Source organism: Aegilops tauschii, chromosome 1 (assembly GCF_002575655.3).
Source record: "Aegilops tauschii subsp. strangulata cultivar AL8/78 chromosome 1, Aet v6.0, whole genome shotgun sequence".
Taxonomy (NCBI): Eukaryota; Viridiplantae; Streptophyta; class Magnoliopsida; order Poales; family Poaceae; genus Aegilops; species Aegilops tauschii.
The window spans coordinates 1334262-1343812 of record NC_053035.3 but is presented as its reverse complement, the minus strand read 5'-3'; the positions used below and the strand labels follow the sequence as shown (position 1 = coordinate 1343812).

General features: G+C 42.1%; 1 pseudogene; it reads left to right on the top strand.

The window, feature by feature from the left end:
- Positions 1-2726: 2726 nt before the first annotated feature.
- LOC109754239 (wall-associated receptor kinase 1-like) lies at positions 2727-5887 on the top strand (annotated as a pseudogene).
- The last annotated feature ends 3664 nt before the right edge of the window (positions 5888-9551 follow it).

Below are 9551 nucleotides of genomic sequence, written 5' to 3'. Positions count from 1 at the left end.
GAGGACGCAACTAAGGTTATAAAACCAATTATCCCTCAATGTTTTGGTTTATGTAGGCTATTGTTTCGGACAGTTCTAGGTTTATTTAGTTACTATTCTAGTATTTGTTCCGGTAATTTTTGGTGCACTGTTCACTGATGTCGTGGTGTAAAAAAGAATTGTAATCGGTCAAGGACTTATGTTTTCACGGGTTACTATTCATGCAAATTTTCAGTTTTGGTCTACTATTTTGTGCCTCGCCAACACCATCACCGCAAAGGATAGTGAGACAGTTGAGGCAACTCTGCATCGGTACGCCGTTGAAGAGAAATGGTGGGTAGATTTTTTTTTAAATCTTAACCCACTATATAAGGCCACGAGGATGGAGGAGGAGAAAAATGATATGTAAAAAGAACCTAGCTTTTTTTTAACAGAGGTTGTATTTTTTTCTTCAGAAACATTGTTCACACGAGGGTACCATTAACCGCTAGACACTGTTCACGCACGGGGTACAATTCGTACGTCATTGCTGTATAACCCAACTGATCACTAATGCTATGTAATTGAATAGTAGAAGTTGTTTAATACCACCATTCAGATCTGCTTTATGTAATTGAATAGTAGAAGTTAAAAAAGTCAAAAAAAAGGAGAAAAGGGGAATGCTTCCCGCTTTATTATAGTTACTTATTGGTTGCAATACTACTTCCGTCTGCCACGAACAACTGGTCCCAGATTGATGTTCGCGAGCATCGTCGGCATCACCTTCGTGGTGATGAAAGACATGTTCGAGTTGGCATCCTACATGAGTATTGCACAGAGAGTTGGCATCATATATCTTGCCATATTGTACATGTCAAACTTTTCCTATATTTTGCCATGGTACCATGTTTTCATGAGTGGTCATTTACATTTTACACACATTTGCATGGCTTTTTGTATGTAATTTATGTTTTAGCTTGGTCATGTTTTTTGCGTATTATCCATTTTTAATGTAGTTCGTAGTCCTGTGATACATTAACCCTTGTAGAATCATGGAAACTTTTTTATCATAGTTTCTCTACATATATCGTAGATTTATTATAGAGAGCGTGGCAATGTTATTTACATAGGTCATGGAAATTTTATTAATAAAAGCATGACAATTTTATTAATTATAGCATGGCAATTTTATTACATAAGATATGGCACATTTATTAACTAAATTATGACAATTTTATTAATTAACACATGTCAATTTTATATTAAGTAAAGCATGTATGCTACTTTGGTACAAACATCATTGCTACCTTTTTGTCCCTATTTTAAGTTATGGTGAGTTTCATTTCTCGTGCAATGTCAAATCTCGATTTTTGTTTATGGCAATTTAGGTTCAAACATCATGCCTACCTTTTTTGTGTACTACATATGGGAAACTTAGATATGGAAACTCGTGTACAACCATACCCTCCACCACCTGGTTGTCTTTATTCAAATGGCACGGCAATTTTTTTTAGAGTATGGCAACATGTGCCCCGTACTTCCTTGATTCTTGTTTTTCTACGAGGAAAGATGTTGGTGTGGGGACAATCGGAAATTCAATTTGACTCCCATGAGCACATGCTCCCGCGTGCCAAAAATAACTTATTTAAATTTCAAGAAAATCCAAAGAAAAAAATATGTTTGATGTATTCATAGTGACAACAAAATGCTACCTGCAAATTTTGAAGTGGAAAGCCTTAGCATTTTGACCTGTGCAAAAAATAAAGTTAAACACCAAATGTTACCTCCATATGTTACACCTAATTTTGTTTTTTCATTGATGAAGCACTGCTATTTCATTTGACATGAAAAATTGTCAAGCATGCTTGTCACACTATCATGAACATCTACAAAAAAATAATCAGATGGGTGGTGTAGGAGTAGGGTGGGAGGGATATGTGTGTGTTTTTCCAACAGAATTAGCTTGACAAATTTCAAACTATAAGATGGATAAGGGGGAGGCACATGTTTTTCTGTCTTCTTTTAGAATCTATCTAATGCTTCTTGCCATGGCAAATCTTACCTTTTCAATGGCAACTGATCTTTTTGTATAGGTAAATTGCTTGTGTCTGGCGAATCATAGATGATTTTTGCTGGCTAATCCATTCGCCGGAGCAGGGGCCAGGAGAAGAGGGACAGGGCGAGTAGCCCACGACATGCGCCTTTCCGGTCATGCTGGGGTGTATCTGCGAGCGAATTCGCTCAAGTGGCCTCCCCGCCGGAAAGTCAGCGTGTTATTGGCGTCCAAGAATTAATGATTGTTGCACCGAGAGTTGGCACCCTACTTGTGTATATTAAGCAAGAAAAAAAATAGCGCGCTATACAAAATAGCGCCGCCCCTGAAAATATGCTTTTAGTGTGCTATTAGCGAGGTATTGTACACAGATTAATTTAGCGAGACAGTTCTTTACATGCTATATCCTGCTATTAGGGGTGTTATTATAGCGCCCTATTCTTTCAGTGATATTAAGTCATAAATTTAAATGCAAAGAAAGAAAAACTAAAAACTTGCAAGCGCACAAACTTCAAAAGCATCTACATCCATGATTTCTTCCCATTTACTTGTCATCCCGTCTATATATATATACTATTAAGAGAGGGAGGGTGTGCAGCCAAGTAAGTCGATTCCTTTGCATCCATAGCCGATAGAGGAGAGCGCCTTGCATCAAGGAGGGAGGGAAGGTGTTCACCTTGCATCCAGGCCCAATAGAATAGTAGAGTAGAGCACCATGACCACGCACAGTTCGCAATACTATTCCCACCCACTACTGCTGCTGTTGTTGCCAGTAATCCAACTAGTCATCCTCGCTGCCGCGGCTGAGCAGCAGCAAGGTTGCCGTGACAAGTGCGGCGACATCAGCATCCCCTTCCCTTTCGGCATTGGGCCCGGCTGCTTCCGCCATGGCTTCGAGGTCTTGTGCAAAGACTCCTCCCATCCCCCTCGCGCCTTCCTTGCTGGTGAAAGTAGAATAATCAGGATGTCGTCATCGCCGCTCGACTCCCACAACGGTAGCGATTGGTCGTTCTGGTCGATCGAGCTTGTGAGCATATCAGTCGCCACAAGCAAGGCACGGGTGTACGCCCCGGTATCGTACCTCTGCAGCACAAATTCTCAACAGGACCTTCTCCGCGTTCCACACTATTGACTTCCGCAACACCCCGTTCACCGTGTCGGCGACGCGTAATATTCTCGTCGGCGTCGGCTGGATAGCCGATGCTTTCGTGACTTTCATCTACGTTCCGCTGAGGTGGCCGTATACGGTCATGTTCCCTTGCAGTGCTCGTGCACGATTTCTTTTGCCAAGGGTGACCCCGACCAACGGGTCGTGCACGGGGAGGGGCTGCTGCGAGACAACCATCACGCCGGACAACAACCTCGGCAGCTTGTTAAGCTTTTCGATTAATGGCGAGGTCCCCAACAAGCGGTGGGAAGACTACCCGTGCTCCTATGCCATGCTGGTGGAGAAGTCATGGTACAACTTCTCTACACTGGACATGGGCAACAGGACGCTACTTAAGAGATTCCCCCGGGGCGTCCAAATCGCGCTCGATTTCGCCGCCGGGAACACTTCGTGTCCGGCCAAGGGACAGCCACCCCCTCCGGACTACGCCTGCATCAGCGGCAACAGCTCTTGCGCCAACTCAACACATACTCCTGGCTATATCTGCAAGTGCTGGGACCATTATGCTGGCAACCCTTACGTCACTCACGGATGCCAAGGTACATACATGCATGCATGCATATATACATAGTACATACATATACATCATTGCTGAACTCATTGGTTAACTCCCGGAAGTGTTGATGCTTCAGATATTGATGAATGCAAGCTCCCGAATGTGTATCGCTGCTCAAATGATAGGATCTGCAAAAACAGGCTCGGAGGCTATGACTGTCCGTGCAAGTTCGGAATGAAAGGCGACGGCAAAGCGGGAACCTGCTCAGATATATTCACTCCAGCGGCCAAGGCGGCTGTGGGTAAGTACTAAGCTACTACTGCACTCCACTGTATGTGCGTGTACATGCATGTAACTATGTATGCATCAGTACACAGCACCCCGGGTGAGAATCTTTTCTATTAGAATCAAAACCCTTTGGGTGTGCCACATCACGAAAAACGTTGATCTGAAGTCCAAACTATTGTGTCACCTAGATCATTCACATTCAGTGATGTTTTTCAACTAGGAGATTGATAAATTCTATGTGCAAATAGAAACATGTATGGGATAGGTTCACTGCACGTACATCACTTGATGGATAGTGTATACTGCTTAATTTCTACAAATAACCTGACTGTAATGTATGAGCTACTCTTGCCAAATTATAGAGAATATAAAATTTTCTCCAAAGTCAAACTTTGTAAATTTTGATCAAGTTTGTAGAGAAAAATTCAAAAAATATGAACATTTACAGTACCAAATATATATCATATGAAAATATACTTTGTGATGAATCCAGTGGTATTAATATACTATTGTAGATGTTGATATTGTTTCTGTAAACTTGGTCAATTTTTTTACAAAATCTGACATAGGACAGAGTTTATATGCACTTTAATTTGGCAAGGAGAGAGTAAATGCTTCCATTATCTTCTGCACACTTCCCTCCGAATTTCAACCCCTTCCAATCTTGATTTAGATTCACTTTTCTTCTGAAATTCTAGTGGCAACTTGTTTTAGATTCGTAGTAGATGAACAGATGAAACTATTTTTTACTTACTATGTTAAACATACCTGCTAGATTTGTAAATGCGAATTCAGTGATATGTACTAATCAAGTTTGTTTTTTGTCCATCAAGGTACCATTGGCGGTATTCTTCTCATGTCAGTTCTATCATTTCTTGTTATTCTTCACAATGAGAAAAAGAAGACGAAATAATTCTATAAAAAGAATGGCGGCCCTACATTAGAGAAGGCAAATGTCATTAAACTTTTCAAAAAGGGGGAGCTCAAGCCAATTTTGAGGAGTAGTAACTTAATTGGAAAAGGTTACTTTGGTGAAGTTTACAAGGGCCTTCTTGACAATAAATTAGTTGCAATAAAGAAGCCGATTAATGGTAGTGTGCTAGAGAGTGAACAATTTGCAAATGAAGTCATCATCCAATCTCGAGTCATTCACAAGAACATTGTTAGGCTCATTGGTTGTTGCCTTGAAGTTGATGCCCCCATGCTGGTCTACGAGTTTATCTCTCAAGGTAGTCTCCTTGACATCCTTCACAACAACAATAAACAGGTGGCTCTCAACTTGGATACACGTTTAAGTATTGCTGCACAATCAGCGGATGGTCTAGCTTATATGCACTCAAAAGCAAATAGTACAATTCTACATGGTGATGTTAAACCAGCAAATATACTATTGGATGATAACTTTGTTCCCAAGATTTCAGACTTCGGCATATCTAAGTTGATTCAGAGAGACAAGCAACACACTGGACAAGGCATCGGCGACATGAATTATATGGATCCAGTATATCTACAAGAAGGCCGACTCACTGAAAAAAGTGATGTCTATAGTTTCGGAATTGTGATCCTAGAGCTTATTAGTAGGAGAAGGGCCATACATTCTGAGAATAATAGCTTGGTAAAGGGCTTTCTTGAAGCTCATAAGAGACAGAACAAAATGACTGAGTTTTTTGACAAGGAAATTGCAATAACAAAAGATTTGGACCTTCTTGATAGTCTAGCAGGTATGATCGTGGATTGCCTTAGCCTTGATGTAGACCAAAGACCAACGATGATGGAGGTAGCTGAGAAGCTAGTCATATTAGGCCGGTCTCGTAAGGTGTAGGTTGTTTCTCACTAAGATAGTTTTTACAAAATCATTAAAAAAAAGGGAAGCAGGGGTCATATTTGCAACAATGTTTGTAAGGTGTTGAATGTTTGTACGCTCCATTTGAAGGAAATATGCCCTAGAGGCAATAATAAAGTTGTTATTTATATTCCCATATATCATGATAAATGTTTATCCACCCGCAATTTTTTTAATAAATGTCTATTATTCAAGCTAGAATTGTATTAACCGGAAACTTGATACATGTGTGAATACATAGACAAAACAAAGTGTCCCTAGTATGCCTCTACTAGACTAGCGCGTTAATCAAAGATGGTTAAGTTTCCTGACCATAGACATGTGTTGTCATTTTATGAACGGGATCACATCACTAGGAGAATGATGTGATGGACATGACCCATCCGTTAGCTTAGCATAATGATCGTTAAGTTTTATTGCTATTGCTTTCTTCATGACTTATATATATTCCTCTGACTATGAGATTGCAACTCCCGAATACCGGAGGAACACCTTGTGTGCTATCAAACATCACAAACGTAACTTGGTGATTATAAAGATGCTCTACAGGTGTCTCAAAAGGTGTTTGTTGGGTTGGCATAGATCAAGATTAGGATTTGTCACTCCGTGTATCGGAGAAGTATCTATGGGCCCTCTCGGTAATGCACATCACTATAAGCCTTGCAAGCAATGTGACTAATGAGTTAGTTACGGGATGATGCATTATAAAATGAGTAGAGAGACTTGCCGGTAACGAGATTGAACTAGGTATGAGGATACCGACGATCGAATCTCGGGCAAGTAACATACCGATGACAAAGGGAATAACGTATGTTGTTATTGCGGTTTGACCGATAAAGATCTTCGTAGAGTATGTAGGAATCAATATGAGCATCCAGGTTCCGCTATTGGTTATTGACCGGAGATGTGTCTTGGTCATGTCTACATAGTTCTCGAACCGTAGGGTCCGCACGCTTATCGTTCGATGACGATTTGTATTATGAGTTATGTGTTTTGGTGTCCGAAGATAGTTCGGTGTCCTGGATGAGATCACGGACATGACGAGAAGTCTCGAAATGGTCGAGAGGTAAAGATTGATATATTGGAAGATGGTATTCGGACACCGGAATGGTTTCGAGTGGTTCGGGTATTTTTCCGGAGTACTGAGGGGTTACCGGAGCACCCCCCCCCCTCCCCCCCCGCGGGGAATTGTTGGGCCAACATGGGCCATAGGAGAGAGGGGAGGCAGCCCACAAGGGGTGGCCACGCCCCCTCCCATGGGGAGTCCGAATTAGACTAGGGGAGGGCGCACACCCCCCTTTCCTTCTCCTCTTCCTCTTCCTTCCCCCTTTTCCCCCTCCGGAAGAAGGAAAAATAGGGGGGCCGAATCCTACTAGGAGTGGAGTCCTAGTAGGACTCTTCCCCCCTTGACGCGCCCCTTGTGGCCGGCCTCCTCCCCCCTCCTTTATATACGGGTGCAGGGGGAACCCCATAGCACAACAATTATTCTCTTAGCCATGTGCGGTGCCCCCCTCCACAGTTTACTCCTCCGGTCATAGCGTCGTAGTGCTTAGGACGAAGCCCTGCGCAGATCACATCAACCGGCACCGTCACCACGCAGTCGTGCTGAAGAAACTCTCCCTCGACACTCTGCTACATCAATAGTTCGAGGGACATCATCGAGATGAACGTGTGCTGAACTCGGAGGTGCTGTAAATTCAGTACTAGATCGGTTGGATCGTGAAGACGTTCGACTACATCAACCGCGTTAACTTAACTCTTCCGCTTTCGGTCTACGAGGGTACGTGGACACACTCTCTCCCTCTCGTTGCTATGCATCTCCTAGATAGATCTTGCGTGATCGTCAGATATTTTTTTAAATTGCATGCTACGTTCCCTAACAGTGGCATCCGAGCCAGGTCTATGCGTAGATGATATGCACGAGTAGAACACAAAGAGTTGTGGGCGATAATAGTCATACTGCTTACCACCAATGTCTTACTTTGATTCGGCGGTATTGTTGGATGAAGCGTCCCGGACCAACCTTACATGACCACGTTCATGAGATCGGTTCCACCGACAGACATGCAACTTGTTTTGCATAAAGGTGGCTCGCTGGTGTCTGTTTCTCCTACTTTAGTTGAATCAACTATGACTACGGCCGGTCCTTGTTCAACGTTAAAACAGCACATTGACGAAAAATCATTATGGTTTTGATGCGTAGGTAAGAACGGTTCTTGCTAGAAGCCCGTAGCAGCCACGTAAAACTTGCAACAACAAAGTAGAGGACGTCTAACTTGTTTTTGTAGGATGTGATATGGTCAAGGCATGATGTGATATAAATTATTGTATGAGATGATCATGTTCTGTAAAAGTTATCAGCAACTGGCAGGAGCCTTATGGTTGTCGCTTTATTGTGTGAAATGCAATCGCCATGTAATTGCTTTACTTTATCACTATGCAGTAGCGATAGTTGTAGAAGCAATAGTTGGCGAGACGACAACGGCGCTACGATGGAGATCAAGGTGTCAAGCCGGTGACGATGGAGATCATGATGGTGCTTTGGAGATGGAGATCAAATGCACAAGATGATGATGGCCATATCATGTCACATATTATGATTGCATGTGATGTTTATCTTTTATGCATCTTATTTTGCTTAGTACGGCGGTATCATTATAAGATGATCCCTTACTAAATTTCAAGGTATAAGTGTTCTCCCTGAGATGCACCATTCCGACAGTTCGACGTGCTGAGACACCACATGATGATCGGGTGTGATAATCTCCATGTTCTCATACAACAGGTGTAAGACAGTTTTGCACATGCAGAATACTTAGGTTAAACTTGACGAGCCTAGCATAGACAGATATGGCCTCGGAACACTAAGACCTAAAGGTCAAACGTGAATCATATAGTAGATATGATCAACATAGAGATGTTCACCATTGATAACTACTCCATCTTACGTGATGATCGTACATGGTTTAGTTGATATGGATCACGTGATCATTTATATGACTCGAGGGATGTCTATCTAAGTGGGAGTTCTTAAGTAATATGATTAATTGAACTTTAATTTATCATGAACTTTGTGCTGATAGTATTTTGCATATCTATGTTGTTGTAGATCAATTTCCCGCGCTACCATTCCCTTTAATTTTAATGCGTTCCTAGAGATAGCTAAGTTGAAAGATGATGGTAGCAACTACACGGACATGGTCCGTAACTTGAGGATTATCCCCATTGCTGCACAGAACAATTACGTTCTGGAAGCACTGCTAGGTGCAGGGCCTACTGCAGGAGAAACTGTGGATGTTATGAACATCTGGCAAACTAAATCTGATGACTACTCGATAGTTCAGTGTGCCATGCTTTACGGCTTAGAAATAGGGACTTCAAAGACGTTTTGAACGTCATGGAGCATATGAGATGTTCCAGGAGTTGAAGTTAATATTTCAATAAAATGCCCAAGTTGATAGATATGAAGTCTCCAACAAGTTCTATAGCTGCAAAATGGAGGAGAACATTTCTGTCAGTGAATACATACTCTGAATGTCTGGGTACCATAACCACTTCACTCAGCTGGGAGTTAATCTCTCGGATGATAGTGTCATTGAAAGAGTTCTTCAATCACTGCCACCAAGCTATAAAGGCTTCGTGATGAACTATAATATGCAAGCGATGGAAAAGACAATTCCCGAGCTCTTTGCAATGCTTTAGGCTGCGGAGGTAGAAATCAAGAAGGAGCATCAAGCGTTGATGG